This window comes from Hyperoodon ampullatus, assembly GCF_949752795.1.
Source record: "Hyperoodon ampullatus genome assembly, chromosome: X".
In the NCBI taxonomy this organism is placed as follows: domain Eukaryota; kingdom Metazoa; phylum Chordata; class Mammalia; order Artiodactyla; family Ziphiidae; genus Hyperoodon; species Hyperoodon ampullatus.
Window position 1 is genome coordinate 48,171,153 of NC_136913.1, and position 18,449 is coordinate 48,189,601.

The following is an 18,449-nucleotide window of genomic DNA, read 5'->3' on the forward strand; positions in this document are numbered from 1 at the left end:
CAATCACTTAACCTACCTAGTTTAAACCCTCTATGATGGCCCCTCATCTTCTATAAGGTTAAGTTCCTTTGGATGGCAAATAAAGTCCTCAATGAATTGGTCCCTGCCTCATTCTCTAACTCTTCTCTTCTTGAAGCCACACTGAACTCTAGCTCCTCTGAATGAGTTGGGCTTTTTCATATACAGTGACTCTACTTATATTCCTTCATCTCCCTGGACTATTTCAACTACTCCTTAGTCCTGTCCATTTAGCAAATATCTGAATGGAACTCCTGTATACAAGAAGGCTCTATTACAATGGGTTCCAGAAAGACTAGCAAAATCACCTTGGAGTCTCTTTAAAAAACACATATACCTTATCTCATATCTTGGTTTCTAAACTAAAAGGGATAAAGGTTGCTTGGAGAAATGGCTGATTCCAGCACTGGGGCAAGGAAAATATAAGATGAGCCTGGATCATCTTGCTATCCCCCAAAGTAAAGAACTGCTCAAAGAACGACGGGAACATATCAAAAGCACACTTGAGTCACCTTGAAGGGGTTCCCACTACCCAAATATGGAAAAATTGGGGATGAAAATAAATAATGAGTAACAGAATATAATGCATTTAATAAAATAAAATAATCCAAGAGTTCATACTGATACAAACAGAAGAAAGCTCTTACAACACAAAGCCAAATAAATATAAGGAATGACAAAGTTAGAAAATCATCAATGGATGATAAAACTAGTGGGTGAAAGTTGGATGAGGAAAAAGATATCTACATAGTTTCAAAATATCTCCCCACAAATCACTTATTCATTACAAAAGCAAAACATGGTTACTTTACAGTGGAAGAACTTGGCAGCCTCCACCTTAACCAAGTAATCAAATTTAACCTCAGCAATATTGGGACAAACTGACATTACATGGCTCCTAATATGATACAATGCACAAAGGTTACAACATTGTTTGCATGGTATTCCTGACAAAAATGCATGATCTGAACGTGGGGAACAAAAGGAAACTTCAGGGCTTCCCTGCTGGCGCAGTGGTTGAGAGTCCGCCTGCCGATGCAGGGGACACGGGTTCGTGCCCCGGTCCGGGAAGATCCCACATGCCGCGGAGCGGCTGGGCCCGTGAGCCATGGCCACTGAGCCTGTGCGTCCGGAGTCTGTGCTCCGCAACGGGAGAGGCCACAACAGTGAGAGGCCCGCGTACCGCAAAAACAAACAAACAAACAAACAAAAAAAAAAAAGCAATTCACGTAACCAAGCTGGTGCAAATGATTTTCAATGCTTGATTTGGATATTTTGAGTATGTCGGCTGTCTCCTGCATAGTATAATGTTGATTGTTCTCAATGAATGTCTCTATTTGATGGCTATCAACTTCAACTGGTCTACCCAACTGTGGAGCATTGTCCAGCAAGAAATCTCCATCACAAAACTTCGCAAACCACTTTTGACACATTTTATCAGTCACAACACTTTCTCCATACACTATACAATTCTTTTTTTGCATTTCAGTTATGTTTTTACCTTTCTTGAAATAATAAAGCATAATATGCGGAAAATGTTGCATTTTCTCTTCCATCTTCAATATTAAAATGGCTACACAAAAACTCACCAGTTTTGGTAAGTTTTTTTTTTTTTAATGTGGGCTGATATGACACCTGTCACATACAATCTAAGAAAATTGTTTTGAATGAAGTTAAAGATAACTAAGTGCTACTAGAGCCATCTTACGGAAATACCGATCGAACCTTTTGGCCAACCGAATAGAATGCCCTTCAATTTGAGTGCGTTTGAAGTTTCCTCTTTTCAGCGGCCACGGCTCACGGGCCCAGCCGCTCCGCGGCATGTGGGATCTTCCCAGACCGGGGCACGAACCCGTGTCCCCTGCATCGGCAGGCGGACTCTCAACCACTGCGCCACCAGGGAAGCCCACGAGAATTGCTTTGATGTTTGGGTTCCACATAAGTTAGGCAAAAAAAATTTCTTGACCATATTTCCTCATGTGATTCCCTACTGAAACGTAATGAAAACGTTCTGTTTTTAAAACAAAGTGTGGGGCTTCCCTGGTGGCGCAATGGTTAAGAATCCACCTGCCAATGCAGGGGATACGGGTTCGAGCCCTGGTCCGGGAAGATCCCACATGCCATGGAGCAACGACACCCGAGCATCACAGCTACTGAGCCTGCACTCTAGAGCCCGTGAGCCACAACTACTGAGCCTGCATGCCACAACTACTGAAGCCTGTGTGCTAGAGCCTGTGCTCCACAACAAGAGAAGCCACCACAATGAGAAACTCGTGCACCGCAACAAAGAGTAGACCCCACTCTCCGCAACTAGAGAAAGCCCGTGTGCAGCAACGAAGACCCAATGCAGCCAAAAAAATAAAGAAAATAAATAAATAAATAAATTTTAAAAAGTGTGATGGGAGATGAAAAGTGGATACTGTACAATAATGCGGAACAGAAGAGATCGTGGGCCAAGTGAAATGAACCACCACCAACCACATCTAAGGCTGGTCTTCATCCAAAGAAGGTGATGTTGTGTATATGGTGGGGTTGGGAGTCCTGTATTATGAGCTCCTTCTGGAAAACCAAATGATTAATTCCAACAAGTACTGCTCCCAGTTAGACCAACTGAAAGCAGCACTCGACAAAAAGTGTCTGGAATTAGTCAACAGAAAATGCATAATCTTCCATCAGGATAACGCAAGACCGCATGTTTCTTTGATGACCAGGCAAAAACTGTTACAGCTTGGCTGGGAAGTTCTGATTCATCCGCCATATTCACCAGACATTGCACCTTCGAATTTCCATTTATTTCGGTCTTTACAAAATTCTCTTACTGGAAAAAAATTTCCATTCCCTGAAGACTGTAAAAGGCACCTGGAAGAGTTCTTTGCTCAAAAAGATAAAAAGTTTTGGGAAGATGGAATTATGAAGTTGCCTGAAAAATGGCAGAAGGTATTGGAACAAACGAGTGAATACGTTGTTCAATAAAGTTCTTGGTGAAAATGAAAAATGTGTCTTTTATTTTTACTTAAAAACCGAAGGCACTTTTTGGCCAACCCAATACAAAATAACCGACCTTTATTCTTCAAAAATATCAATGCTATAAAAGACAAATGAAGGCTGAGGAACTGTTCCAGATTAAAGGAGATAAAAGAGACAAACAGTACAAGGCAATGCATGATCTTCAATTAGATCCTGGACCAAGGTGGGGAAACTGCCATAAAGGACATTACTTGGACAACTGGTGAAATTTTAATGTGGACAACAGATTAAATAATAGTATTACAGTCATGTTAAATTCCCTGAATTTGGTCATTGTATTGTGGTTAAGAAAATATCCTTGTTCTTATAGCAATGATATATTTAAGGGTAAAAGGACATTATGTCTGCAACCAGCTCTATACATCAGAGGGAAAATCATGTGTGGATGAATGGATGGATTGATGGACGGACCGACCAAATGACCAACAGATCAATGGACTGTCATCCTCTAATGTCTTTTATCATAGCCTTCTTTATCATATATGTTTAGTGCCTGACTTTAAGGACTCTGAATGATTCATCTTTGTATTCTCAGTGCCTCTTAGCACAGTGCCTGGAATATTTTAGGCTTCCAATAAATGTTTGAAGGTATTGATAGAAAGAAAGAAGAAAACAATGATATAAAAAAGGCTGTGCCATACACGTTTATGATCCCATATTACTAATCCTGGACATCAATCCTAAGGAAATAATACAAAGGAAGAAAAAAGTACATAGTATAAAGTTTATTTCATAGTAAATGTTCAATAAATGGTAGCTAACTCCGTTTTTATTGTGGTATTATGCACAATAAAAACTGGCATCAAGTTGTTGTCCAGGAATAGGGAAAGAGGTAAATATGAATACTTATTTCACTACTGTGTGGCCACTGAAAACTAGAATTGTGAAGTCCAAGTAAAGGCAGGGAAAATTACTTAACAATGAATGAAAAAAGCAGAAAACAAAACTGTACATATAATTACAACCACTTATGCATATGACAAAAGCTTGGAATACAATAACAAATATCATAATCACTACCATGTTAAGAAAATAGCATTCTTTGGTGATTTTTCCCCCATTTTACTACTTTTTATAATGTTACTACTTACATTTGATTATTTAAAACTTTCAAAGGATAGCAAATACTAAGTGTAGAGGAAAATAGGCACTTTCATAAACCACTGGGATTTATGGGATTGTAAACTGCTTATACCTTTCTGAAGGGTAATTTGACAATATGTATCAAGTTTTTAAAAGGTCTAGCAATTTTATTTCTAGAAATCTATCCAAAGGAAATAATTAAGAGTGCATAGAAAGATTTAGCTACAAGAATGTTCCTCACAACATGGAATATAATTACAAACAGCAAAAAAATAGTCACTTGTTTCCTTTATCTACTCCATTAAATAAATAATGGTACATCCATACTAAAGGATATTATGCAGCCCCTTAAAAATGTGCTTAAACATATAAGATGTTACAAGTGAAAAAAGATTATAAAAGAGTATATATACATTATGGTTACATTAAAATTGCATGTATGCATAAGCATATAAAATGGTCTGGAAGAATATACACCTGGTGTTAAGCAAGCTTAACTATATTCATCTTGCTTTGGTAATAAGAAAAAAATTAATTCAACTTTGTACAGATTTATCAACCCTGAAATCTGATAATCTCAGTGCAGGTCCCCATTATTTCAATGCACAACTTTATAGTTATTTTAGACAAAAGTAAGAATGAAACATTTCACTAAATTTGAAAAACATCTACAAATGGCCCAGCATCTATTTGCAAATACTAATTTTGAAACTCCTTGAAATATGACAGAACTTGATTTGAAGCTGGCATAATAAAAGCAGATGAACCAACTATTAGCCATGATTCTGAGGACCAACAGAAAGTAGCATTAATAATCCTGTTAATAATTATAAGTGGTTATAAAATATAATTCCAGATTGTTGCCATAGTAACTATCTTTTGTTTACTTTGCCTCCAGATTTATGCATCAGGACACCATGGCACTGCTTCATCTTGCTGGGACTCACCATAATTTTTTTAAGTTTCTTTAAGACAAACATTTGTTAAAGTTGGATACATTTGTTGAATCTTGTGTGTCCAAAAAAAAAAAGAAATCTCTTTGCCAAAGTATTTGCTCTCAATGTTTAAACAGTGATTATATTAAAGAGCTAATTATCTAATCTATAATTAGAAGCTAGTCTAATTTGTCCAGGAAAAAAACCTCAGTATGAACTGACCAGGTTAGAGGGGGAAGGGTAAGGCAGGAAATGGTATATTATGCTCATTTCTCCCCAACCCTCACCTTCAAATCCAAATGAAAGACAGGTACCAATTCCTTTTCCTAATGAGACCTTGATATCCGGATATCTGAGACCTTGATAACTAGCTAGCAAAGTTCAATAAAACTAAAGTACCTATACTCACTTGCAGAATGAGGACAAGGCCAAAATGAGAAGCAAAACTAGGCCTGAATTCCATGGGCCACACCATTCTCTCCTCTCTATCTTGGCATTTAAAAATGCTCTCTTGAACTTGTTTCTTTTCTTTTTTTTTAACATCTTTATTGGAGTATAATTGCTTTACAATGGTGTGTTAGTTTCTGCTGTATAACAAAGTGATTGAACTTGTTTCTTGATCTTTCTCACCCATGATACTGTGAGCTGTTTGAGGGAAGAGACTGTATCTGTAAGATTTATCACAATATCCCCAATGCCTAACCAATACCTGAAATAGGGACAGCTGCTCAATAATGCCTTTCACTATTATAATGTTCTCATTTTATTATTGTTTTTAGTTTTATTATAGCAACAAAACAACCACTATTTATTGAGCATTTATTAAATGCTAAGCACTTTATATACATTATTTAACTAAATTCAACCCTTATGACAACTCTAAGCAGTAGGTATTATTACTTTCATTTTACCAATGAGGAAGCTGAGGCTATAAGTGACGGAGGCAAAAACTGAAAGAAAGAAAATGAATGAATAGACAAATGACCCCAAAGAATACTGAAGAGCAGAGATCCCTTGTGCATATCACAGAAGCTTTTCTGTTAGTTCCTAACCCTTCTCTCTCCTTTACTTACTTCACTATTACTTGCCCTCCTCCCATCAGTGGTTCTTACCCCTTGGATGCACTTTATAATCCTAAGGGAAGCAAAGGAAGAGGGGAGGAAAAAGGGGAAAAAAGAAAACAGAAGGAAAGAAAATGCAAGCTCAAGCACATTCCAGAAATTCTTACTCGGTTATTCTGGAGTGAAGAAGAGCAGTAAAAGTGGGAAGTATTTTAAAACATTTTATAAACTGCCTTATTGTATTACTGACACTACAAAACATGTCTCTCCCACGAAGTGCTTTTAACAACCATTATTTCTTGAGCACTTATTACATGGCAGGCACTTCTCACATGTACCTCATCTACTCCTAAAAAGCCTACAAAATAGTCATTTTTTCTGACATTATGAAAAATTTCCAACATACAGAAAAGCTGAATAATTGTTCAGTGAAAACCTATACATCCACCACCCACAGTCTATTGCATTTTATTATATTTACATTATCACATGTATAGCCATCAATCCATCTTATTTTTTATGTATTTCAAAGTAAGCTGCAAATGCAAGAGAGGCATTTTAAAACTTCGTTTTACAGATAAAAAGAACCTAAACTAAAAGAAATTAAATAACTTGCCTCAAATCACACAATAAATAATTCAAAGAGCCAGAGTTCAAATTCAGGTGTAACTAAAGACATAAAGTAGCTCAAGCCTATATGTATGTTGTATATACCTGTTTAACAGTGAAATTTTTGCTTATTTAATTAAAGAAAATTATCACTGTGTATGACGCCCACTTCCATATTTTTATATTTATAAACAACCCTGAACCTATAAAGTCATTGCTTATCTAAGCCCAATTTTTGGCCAAGCCAAGATTCTGAATAATGAAATTTACCCTAAGAAATAACTGATCCGCACACAGCACAGTTCCTTGGATAAACTCACATAATGACACCCAGGCTATTAAACAGACAGGAATAAAAAAAAGATGAAAACACACCAGCACCACAAAGACTGACAGACAAGAGTAACAGAAACTAGGAAGAAATTTCATTAATTACAAGGTATGTAGAACTGGATTGAAGAAAACATTACCCGGGTTTCACTCCCGGACCTCTCTAGAGATCACCTCATGAAAGGGAACCTAACTCAAAGGAGACTTATACTTCATACTTTCCCCTTGATATCTGCTGTTAGTCGAGTTATCGAGAGTCTGTATCAACCAGCAAATTGATCATGCACTACTCTTGTCTCAGCCCCTCCAAGCTTTCTACCGCTATTTGGAGAGAGCAACTAACATTGTTTTTTGTTTGTTTGTTTATTTGTTTTAATGGTAGGAGTGAGAATGCATATTGGAGATAAAAAGGAGGAGACTAACTGAACCATCTGGCTTTCTAGGAGGAAGAGTCCTCACAAGTAAAGCCAACTCAGCAAGGATACAGAAAGGAAAAATTTTGGTATCCATACATGTTGGAGAATGTAGTCTTTAATATGTTTGATTATTACAAGCATTAGAGAACTCATTATGGGGGTAAAAGTAAACCACACCTCAGCACAGAGGAACTACAATAGATCAATACCTACTAATACACAAAAAGTGCACATCTCCTTGTCCTCAAGCTATAGATCTGTGAAAGAATTTAATTATCACTCAAGAGGACAACAGAATTCAAAGAAAATCTACATGAAGTCAGAGGGTTGGGCAGGGAAGTCCAGATCCTATAGAGCTTTCAGGCCACTAAGTACAGTATTATGACTTTTACTGTGAGTGAGATGGCAACGCGAGGTTTGGGGTAGGGTTCAAATATGATCTGACTTGCATTTTTTGAAAGTATCACTCTGCTTCCTATAATGAGAAAAAGGGTATAAAAGAGCAAAAGCAGAAGGAAGAACAACAGTTAGAAGTCTAATGCAATGATTCAAGAAAGAAATTAGACTAGCATGACTATCATTATGCTAGTGATTATGGTGGAGGTGGTGAGAAGTAGTCAGGTTGTAGATGTATTTTAAAGGAAAAGACAAAAGACTCTCTGATGATTTGAAGTCAGATATGAGAGAAAGAGAGGAATAAAAGATGACCACAGATATATGGCTTGAGTAACAAGAAAGACAGAGTTCCTATTTGCTGAGATGAAGACAACTGTGGAAAGAACAGGCTTTGGGTGGTGGTGGGAGGGGAGTGTAAAAAAAAAAGTTTAATTTTGGACATATTAAATTTGAAGTGCCTATTATACAATAAAGTGGAGATGTTGGGTGTATACTGGAGAAACATAGCAAAAAAAAATTTTTTCCTAGAACACAAAGTCACAAGCAAAATGAGCTGGAGGTATCAGTATGAAATACACACACGCACACGCATGCACGCACACACTCTAATCTGTCCACTGAGAACCCTAGAAGCTATGACTCCCACATACCATCAAACACACCCAACATCCAAATTCTGGTTCCTAAATTACCTTCCTCACTAAAAGGAATCAGGGCCCCAAGGAGAAATAACTGATTCCAGGGCTAGGGATGGGAAAGCACAAAATGAGCCTGGAATATCTTGCTATACCAGAAAGTAAGGAGGTGCTCAAAGAATAATGGGGATATGACAAAAATACCCAAGAGCCACCCTGAATGGGCTCCCATTAACCAAATCTGGGGCACCTTAACCATCAGAATAAATAATGATAATATTATATCACACCCTATTAAATAAAATAAAGCCTCATGAATCCATACTGACATGAACAAATGACTGAATGACTGAATGAGTAAAGGAAGGAGAAAGGCCAACTAATAAATATAAGGAGGAATGATGAACTTAGAAAATCATCAACAGATACTAAAACTAATGGGTGAAAGTTCTGACGAGGAAAGGGATATTTACAGAGCCTCAAAATATCTCCTTACAAATAACTCATAAATTATAAAGGAAAAAATGGCAACTTTATGGTGGAGAAACCTGGCAGGCCCTACTTAAAACAAGTAATAAAAGTTAACATCACCAATATTGGCATCACCAATATGCCTCCTAATAAGATGTCCTAAGAAGAATACAATGTCACTTACATGGTATTCCTGACAAAAATGCATGATTTGACTCTAACCATGAGGAAACTTTAGTCAAACCTAAAATGACAGGCATTCTATAAAAAACTGGCCTCTGCATTTCAACACTGTAAAGAACAACAAAGCCTGAAGAACTGGTTGAGATTAAAGCAGACTAAAGAAAAAGATAAACAACTCAAAAAAAAGAGTTGACTAGGCACACTTCACAAAAGAAGATATTTGAATATAATATAATATAATAATAATTACATGAAAAGATGCTCAATATCATTACTTATCAGGGAAACGCAAGTTAAAATCACAATATATACCACATCACATCCACCTGAACAGCTAAAATTTAAAGGACACATAATACTAAGTGTTGACAAGGATGTGGAATAACTGGAACTCTCTAACATTGCTGCTGAGAATGAATTTTTTGGACCACTACTTTGGAAAACTGTCTGGCATTATTTAGTATAGCTAAACATACCTTTATCCTGTGACCCAGCAATCCCACTCCTAGGTACATACACAAGAGAAATCAATGCAGGTGTCTATAGGTGTGTCTATAAAACATACAGGAGCATTCACAGTAGCTTTATTTTATAAGAACCAAAAGCTGGAACAAATCTTTTTTTTAATTTTATTTTTTTATACAGCAGGTTCTTATTAGTTATCCATTTTATACATATTAGTATATATATGTCAATCCCCATCTTAATATACATCAACAGAATGGATAACTGAACTGTGGTATATTCTACAACTGAACAACTCATAGCAAAAAAAATGAAACGAACTACTGACACATGCAACAATGTGGATGAATGTCAGTGAACCTTCTAGGGAGCTGGAAATGCTCTATATCTTCATTTGCATTTCACAGAGGAATACATATGTAAAAACTCATCAAGCTGCACATTTAAGATTTGGATACTTCAATGTATATATGCCTTATATAATTCAATTTAAAAAACAGAAATCTTTTAAAAAGCTGGTATGATCCAATTGTGATAAAATAAATAATAAAAAATGTGTATGCATAGAGGAATGTCTGAAAAATTTCAAAGGTTTTAATTTCTCAGAGGTGGGATAACAGGTAATTTTACTTTCTTTATACATTTCTGTATTTTCAAGAGTATTTATAAGAATAAAAGTTACTTTTGAAAAGCTATTTTCAGACTTCCCTGGTGGCACAGTGGTTAAGAATCCACCTGCCAATGCAGGGGACATGGGTTCGTGCCCTGGTCTGGGAAGATCCCACATGCCACGGAGCGGCTAGGCGCGTGAGCCATGGCCACTGAGCCTGTGCATCCGGAGCTTGTGCTCCACAATGGGAGAGGCCACAACAGTGAGAGGCCCGCGTACCGCAAAAAAAAAAAAAAACTGAAAACATAACATGCATAGTATGATAAACTTTCATAATTGCTATCCCCCCAAAACAGTAGTCTGCCTTTTCCTTAAATACCTTATATAATAGTAATCTACAGATAATCAGCCTCTCAGCTCTTTCCACCAACCTCCGAAATCGAAGATTTCGACGGTGCTGCTATTTCGTAGGATGGTTCCTTCCTGGAGAATGAGATCAACCTGAAAGGTTCCCATCACTTCAAAATCCTCAATATTTCCAACTAATTCACATTACAAAAGGGCAAAGGCTGAATAATGTGGCTGTAAATCAATCCAAATGACTAATGTCCTCAACATTACAAGTTTCAACATTATGAAGATATACTAAGCAATATGTGCCTTTTGGGAACATTTTTTTGACAATGTTCAGCAAATACACCCACTATTTAGACCAATTTCCCTTCAATTAGAGGAAAGTAATTTCACATAAATACAACATTGCGCTAAATACCGTTTTTATATAAATGGTCTGATACCCTGGAAGCCACAATCTCTCTCTCCAGGGAAAGAAATAACTTTAATTATCAATTTTTACACAAACATTTTTATTTAATGGAATTAACTTCTTTATAGTGGAAGTTACAATGAATAGATTTAATGAGGTGACACTGCTTGATACATAGTAGGTCCTCAATGTCAGCTCCCTAACTATAAGATTTATTCTTTCGAATACCTTAGAAACTGATTACATAACATATTAAAACTGTCTCTACCAGAATAAACTTGTTGATTGTTTTAATCATATTCATACACAGTAGGCCCATGGATGTTTCTGAACAAACCGAACACTGGAGAATCTTTTGCCAGTTAACATCAGCATCATACACATTAACAGAATCCATTCCTCATATACTTTCTATGCTATCCTGAAAGCGCTAGAAGAATAGAAGTATAACAAAAGAGAAAGTAAACATCTCAAAGGCACTGATACCTTCAGTAACTATCTTTATGGGTCTTAAACATACTATGGTTAGAATTAAAATCACCTGACTGAAGACTGAAACAAATATATTATTTCACTGATTAAGAAACCAGAGCTGAAAATTATAATGACTTCATTAAGATCAGCTATGAAACAGTAGTAAAAGAGGAAATGCTAATAAGAATCACAACTTCCAGAGTAATCTTACAAATACACAACTCAGATATGCTAACACGTAGATTTATCTGTGAAAACAATTAATACATGGTATCATTTCAATGACTCCTGATGCATTCAAAGTCTGAAATCTGGCCAATCCTGTCACTGCATTTAAAAAAAAATCAACAAAACCTGAATGAAACCCCTGCTAGTAGTTGTCAATGATAAATGTTTACAACAAAAAATATCACAAAGTGACCTTTCCCTTAAAATGTTAATCCACATTACTCATGCACATAAAAAATTCTAAGAGACTGATTCAATACAGTAACAATGAACACATACATCCACTCTGAAAAGCAACAGAAATGATGTTTTTAAAAAACTAGAATAAAGTCATAACATCTCAGAAAAACTAAAAAAGAGGGCCATCCACAGATCGTAAATGGTGGAGAATCTCCAAAGGAACAGAAACCAATAGATCACATCCATAGGGAAACAGAATCTACGGAAACCAAAGCTTCAAACACATATATATAGGAGAAAACTACTACAAAGTTAGGAGTGATTTGGGAAGCACCAAACCTACTCAGCAGACACCAGAAGCATGAGGTGGCCTTGAGGAATTCATCAATTCATTAAATGGGAAGGTAAATGAAGAGCAACTGGGCAATTCTATCCATCCCCAACCCCCTGTTGTGCTAAGTGGTGAGCAGCAATGAAATTTGCCCAAAAAACTCAAGCTGTAGCCTGGGAGGAAGGACAGATCTACAGGTGGCAACTGAAGAAAATATGCTCCCTCGATAACCTGCCCCTCCTCTGCCAAGACTGGAGGGAGGCAGACTACGGTAAACAAAGGTGAGTAGGATCCTTAAATACAAAGGACCAGAAAATCAAGAATACCCAAACCCCTGAGAAACACCAAGGCTTAGAAGAAGAGAAGCACCAAATTCAACAGAGATTAAGAACTTCAGAACAATTAACTTCAAGCAGGTACTTAATGTTGCCTGGCAATCTTACTTCCCTTCATTCTACCCTTCTCCTAGAAAACTATACCTTCTCCTCTATCCTCAAACTTTTAATACACACTCCCTTCCCAAACTCATGCTCAGATGACCTTGCTTCTACTGCACTGAGAAAATAAAAAAAGCAACAAGGAGAAAACTGCCATAAGCTCCCACTACCACATCTACTCACCCAATAGCATTTGTACCCATTATTATGGACAACCTGTCTGGGCTCCTATGCTAAGGCTAGCCCCTTTATTTAGAAACTAAACTTTATCTCCTCCCACCTTCTCAAGGATATCACTCCAGTAATTCTCCTTTCTCTCTCCTATCTCACCAATTTTTCCCTCACACCTGAATCATTCCTATTACAAATACGATATTGTACCTCCTTTACAACAAACCCTCTCGACCAGAGCTCACTGAGCACAGCCAATTATGAAACTGGGGCAGGAAGTAACAGAATAGGCCTGGAACATCTTCTTGTATAAAGATAAGTTCAAAGCATGACAGGGACCTGACAAAATTACAAAAGAACCAGCTTGAAGAGGATCGCACTAGCCAAATCTGAGATAGCTGGTGCATCAAAATAAATAATGACTGCCAGGGTCCCGTGATCCAGGGACAACTTCCCCGGGAGAACACATTGCGCGCTTCAGGATGCTGCAACGGTACACCGGCTTCTGCCACCGCAGGCTCACCCCGCATTCTGTACACCTCCCTCCCCCGAGGCCTGAGTGAGCCAGAGCCCCCTAATCGGCTGCTACTTTAACCGGGTCCTCTCTGAGCGAAGAACAGATGCCCTTAGGCAACCTACATGCAGAGGCAGGGCCAAATCCAAAGCTAAACCCCAGGAGCTGTGCAAACAAAGAAGAGGAAGGGAAATCTCTCCCAGCAGCCTCGGGAGCAGCGATTAAACCTACACAATCAACTTGATGTACCCTGCATCTCTGGAATACCTGAATAGACAACAAATCATACCAAAACTAAGGCAGTAGACTTTGGAAGCAACTGTAGACTTGGGGTTTGCTTTCTGTATCTAATTTGTTTCTGGTTTTATGTTTATCTTAGTTTAGTATTTACAGTTTATTATCATTGGTAGATTTGTTTATTAATTTGGTTGCTCCCTTCCCTTTTTTTATGCATAGATACATATATATATATTTTTTCCTTTTTCTCTTTTTGTGAGTGTGTATGGGTGTGCTTCTTTGTGTGATTTTGTCTGTATAGCTTTCCTTTTACCATTTGACTTGGGTTCTGTCTGTCTTTTTTGTTTGTTTGTTTGTTTGTTTTAGCATAGTGTTTACCACTTGTTATCATTGCTGGATGTGTGTTCTGATTTGATTGCTCTCTCTTTTTTTTCTCTTATAACTTTTACATTTTTAATTAATTTTTAATAATTTAAAAATTTTTTTATTTTAATAACTCTATTTTATTTTTTGTTTTTTCTTTCTTTTTTTCTCCCTTTTCTTCTAAGCCTTCTGGCTGACAGGATTTTGGTGCTCCAGCCAGGTGTCAGGACTGTGCCTCTGAGGTGGGAGAGCCAAGTTCAGTACACTGGCACACCAGAGACCTCCGGCTCTTCCAAAGATCTCCATCTCAACGCTAAGACCCAGATAACTCAACGACCAGCAAGCTCCAGTGCCGGACACACCATGCCAAACAATTAGCAAGACAGGAACACAACCCCACCCATTATCAAAGAGGTTGCCTAAAATCATAACAAGGTCGCACACACCCCCAAAACACACCACCGGACACGGTCCTGCCCACCAGAAAGACAAGATCCAGCCTCAGCCACCAGAACACAGGCACCACCCACCTCCACCAGGAAGCCTACACAACCCCCTGAACCAAACTTAGCCACTGGGGGCAGACACCAAAAACTACGGGAACTATGAACCTGCAGGCTGCAAAAAGGAGACCCCAAACACAGTAAGATAAGCAAAATGAGAAGACAGAAAAACACACAGCAGGTGAAGAAGCAAGGTAAAAACCCACCAGACCAAACAAATGAACAGAAAATAGGCAGTCTACCCGAAAAAGAATTCAGACTAATGATACCAAAGATGATCCAAAATCTTGGAAATGGAATGGAGAAAATACAAGAAACATTTAACAAGGACCTAGGAGAACTGAAGAGTAAACAGACAATGATGAACAACACAATAAATGAAGTTAATAATTCTCTAGAAGGAATCAATAGCAGAATAACTGAGGCAGAAGAATGAATAAGTGACCTGGAAGATAAAATAGTGGAAATAAAAATGGCAGAGTAGAAAAAAGACAAAAGATAACAATGGCAGAGCAGAATATAGAAAAAAGAATGAAAAGATTTGAGGACAGTCTCAGAGACCTCTGGGACAACATTAAACGCACCAACATTTGAATTATAGGGATCCCAGAAGAAGAAGAGAAAATGAAAGGGACTGAGAAAATATTTGAAGAGATTATAGTTGAAAACTTCCCTAATATGGGAAAGGAAAAAGGCAATCAAGTCGAGGAAGCCCAAAGAGTCCGATACAGGATAAATTCAGGAGAAACACGCCAAAACACATATTAATCAAACTACCAAAAATTAAATACTAAGAAAAAATATTCAAAGAAGCAAGGGAAAAGCAACAAATATACAAGTTAACCCCCATAAAGTTAACAGCTGATCTTACAGCAGAAACTCTGTAAGCCAGAAGGGACTGGCAGGACATATTTAAAGTGATGATAGGGGAAAAACTACAACCACAATTACTCTCCCCAGCAAGGATCTCATTTTGATTCAACAGATAAATTAAAACCTTTACAGACAGGCAAAGGTTAAGAGATTTCAGCACCACCAAACCAGCTTTACAACAAATGCTAAAGGAACTTCTCCAGGCAGGAAACACAAGAGAAGAAAAATACATACAAAAACAAACCCAAAACAATGAAGAAAAAGGTAACAGGAACATACATATCAATAATTACCTTAAATGTAAATGGATTAAATGCTCCTGTCAAAAGACACAGACTGGCTGAATTGATACAAAAACAAGACCCGTATATACGCTATCTACAAGTGACCCACTTCACACCTAGGGACACATACAGACTGAAACTAGGGGTAGGGAAAAAGATATTCCATGCAAATGGAAATCAAAAAAAACCTGGAGGAGCAATTCTTATATCAGACAAAATAGACTTTAAAATAAAGGTAACTACAAGAGACAAACGAGGACACTACATAATGATGAAGGGATCAATCCAAAATGATATAACACTTGTAAATATTTATGCACCCAACAGGGGAGCACCTCAGTACATAGGGCAAATACTAACAGCCATAAAAGAGGAAATCGACAGTAACACAATCATACTAGGGGACTTTAACTCCCCACCTTCACCAATGCACAGATCAACCAAAATCAAAATAAATAAGAAACACAAGCTTTAAATGATACATTAAACAAGATGGACTTAATTGATATTTATAGGACATTCCATCCAAAAACAACAGAATACACTTTCTACTCAAGTGCTCATGGAACATTCTCCAGGATAGATCATATTTTGGGTCACAAATCAAGCCTTGGTAAATTTAAGAAAACTGAAAATGTATCAAGTATCTTTTCCGACCACAAGGCTATCAGACTAGATATAAATTACAGGAAAATTCCGTAAAAAATACAAACACATAGAGGCTAAACAATACACTACTAAATAACCAAGAGATCACTGAAGAAATCAAAGAGGAAATCAAAAAATACCTAGAAAAAATGACAGTGAAAACATGACAAACCAAAACCTACGGGATGCAGCAAAAGCAGTTCTAAGAGGGAAGTATATAGCAATACAATCCTACTTCAAAAAATAAGAAAAATCTCAAATAAACAACCTAACTTTATACCTAAAGCAATTAGAGAAAGAAGAACCAAAAAAATCCCTAAGTTAGCAGAAGGGAAGAAATCATAATGACCAGATCAGAAATAAATGAAAAAAAAATGAAGAAAACAATAGCAAAGATCAAGAAAACTAAAATGTCGTTCTTTGAGATGGTAAAAAAAATTGATAAATCATTAGCCAGACTCATCAAGAAAAAAAGGGAGAAGACTCAAATCAACAGAATTTGAAATGAAAAAGGAGAAGTAACAACTGACACTGCAGAAATACAAAAGATCATGAGAGATTACTGCAAGCAACTCTATGCCAATAAAATGGACAACCTGGAAGAAATGGGCAAATTCTTAGAAATGCACCACCTTCCGAGACTGAACCAGGAAGAAATAAATAGAAAATATGAACAGACCAATGACAAGCACTGAAATTGAAACTGTGATTAAAAATCTTCCAACAAATAAAAGCCCAGGACCAGATGGCTTCACAGGCGAATTCTATCAAACATTTAGAGAACAGCTAACACCTATCTTTCTTAAACTCTTCCAAAATACAGAAGAGGGAAGAACGCTCCCAAACTCATTCTACGAGGCCACCATCACCTTGATACCAAAACCAGACAAGGATGTCACAAAGGAAGAAAACTACAGGCCAATATCACTGATGAACATAGATGCAAAAATCCTCAACAAAATACTAGCAAGCAGAATCCAACAGCCAGTACATTAAAAGGATCATACACCATGATCAAGTGGTGATCATCCCAGGAATGCAAGGATTCTTCAATATATGCAAATCAATCAACGTGATACACCATATTAACAAACTGAAGGACAAAAACCATATGATCATCTCAATAGATGCAGAGAAAGCTTCTGAAAAAATTCAACACCTATTTATGATAAAAACCCTCCAGAAAGTAGGCATAGAGGGAACTTTCCTCAACATAATAAAGGCCATATATGACAAACCCACAGCCAACATCGTCCTCAATGGTGAAAAACTGAAACCATTTCCATTAAGATCAGGAAAAAGACAAGGTTGCCCACTCGCACCACTATTATTCAACATAGTTTTGAAAGTTTTAGCCACAAAAATCAGAGAAGAAATAAAAAGAATCCAAATTGGAAAAGAAGAAGTAAAGCTGTCACTGTTTGCAGATGACATGATACTATACATAGAGAATCCTAAAGATGCTACCAGTAAACTACTAGAGCTAATCAATGAATCTGGTAAAGTAGCAGGGTACAAAGTTAATGCATGGAAATCTCTTGCATTCCTATACACTAATGATGAAAAATCTGAAAGCGAAATTAAGAAAGACTCCCATTTCCCATTGCAACAAAGAGAATAAAATACCTAGGAATAAACCTACCTAAGGAGACAAAAGACCTGTATGCAGAAAATTATAGGGCACTGATGAAAGAAATTAAAGATGATACAAATAGATGGAGAGATATACCATGTTTTGGATGGGAAGAATCAACATTGTGAAAATGACTCTACTACCCAAAGCAATCTACAGATTCAATGCAGTCCCTATCAAACTACCACTGGCATTTTTCACAGAACTAGAACAAAAAATTTCACAATTTGTATGGAAACACAAAAGACCCCAAATAGCCAAAGCAATCTTGAGAACGAAAAACGGAGCTGGAGGAATCAGGCTCCCTGACTTCAGACTATACTACAAAGCTACAGTAATCAAGACAGTGTGGTACTGGCACAAAAACCAAAAGATAGATCAATGGAACAGGATAGAAAGCCCAGTGATAAACCCATGCACATATGGTCATGTTATCTTTGATAAAGGAGGCAGGAATGTACAGTGGAGAAAGGACAGCCTCTTCAATAAGTGATGCTGGGGAAACTGGACAGGTACATGTAAAAGTATGAGATTAGATCACTCCCTAACACCATACACAAAAATAAAC

General features: G+C 37.2%; 1 protein-coding gene across 4 annotated transcripts in view; it reads right to left on the minus strand.

Annotated features, from left to right (window-relative positions):
* WNK3 (WNK lysine deficient protein kinase 3) overlaps nucleotides 1-18,449 on the minus strand; it is a gene marked incomplete at both ends in the record, with an annotated part of 136,350 nt that overhangs the window by 64,703 nt on the left and 53,198 nt on the right. The window lies entirely within an intron of this gene.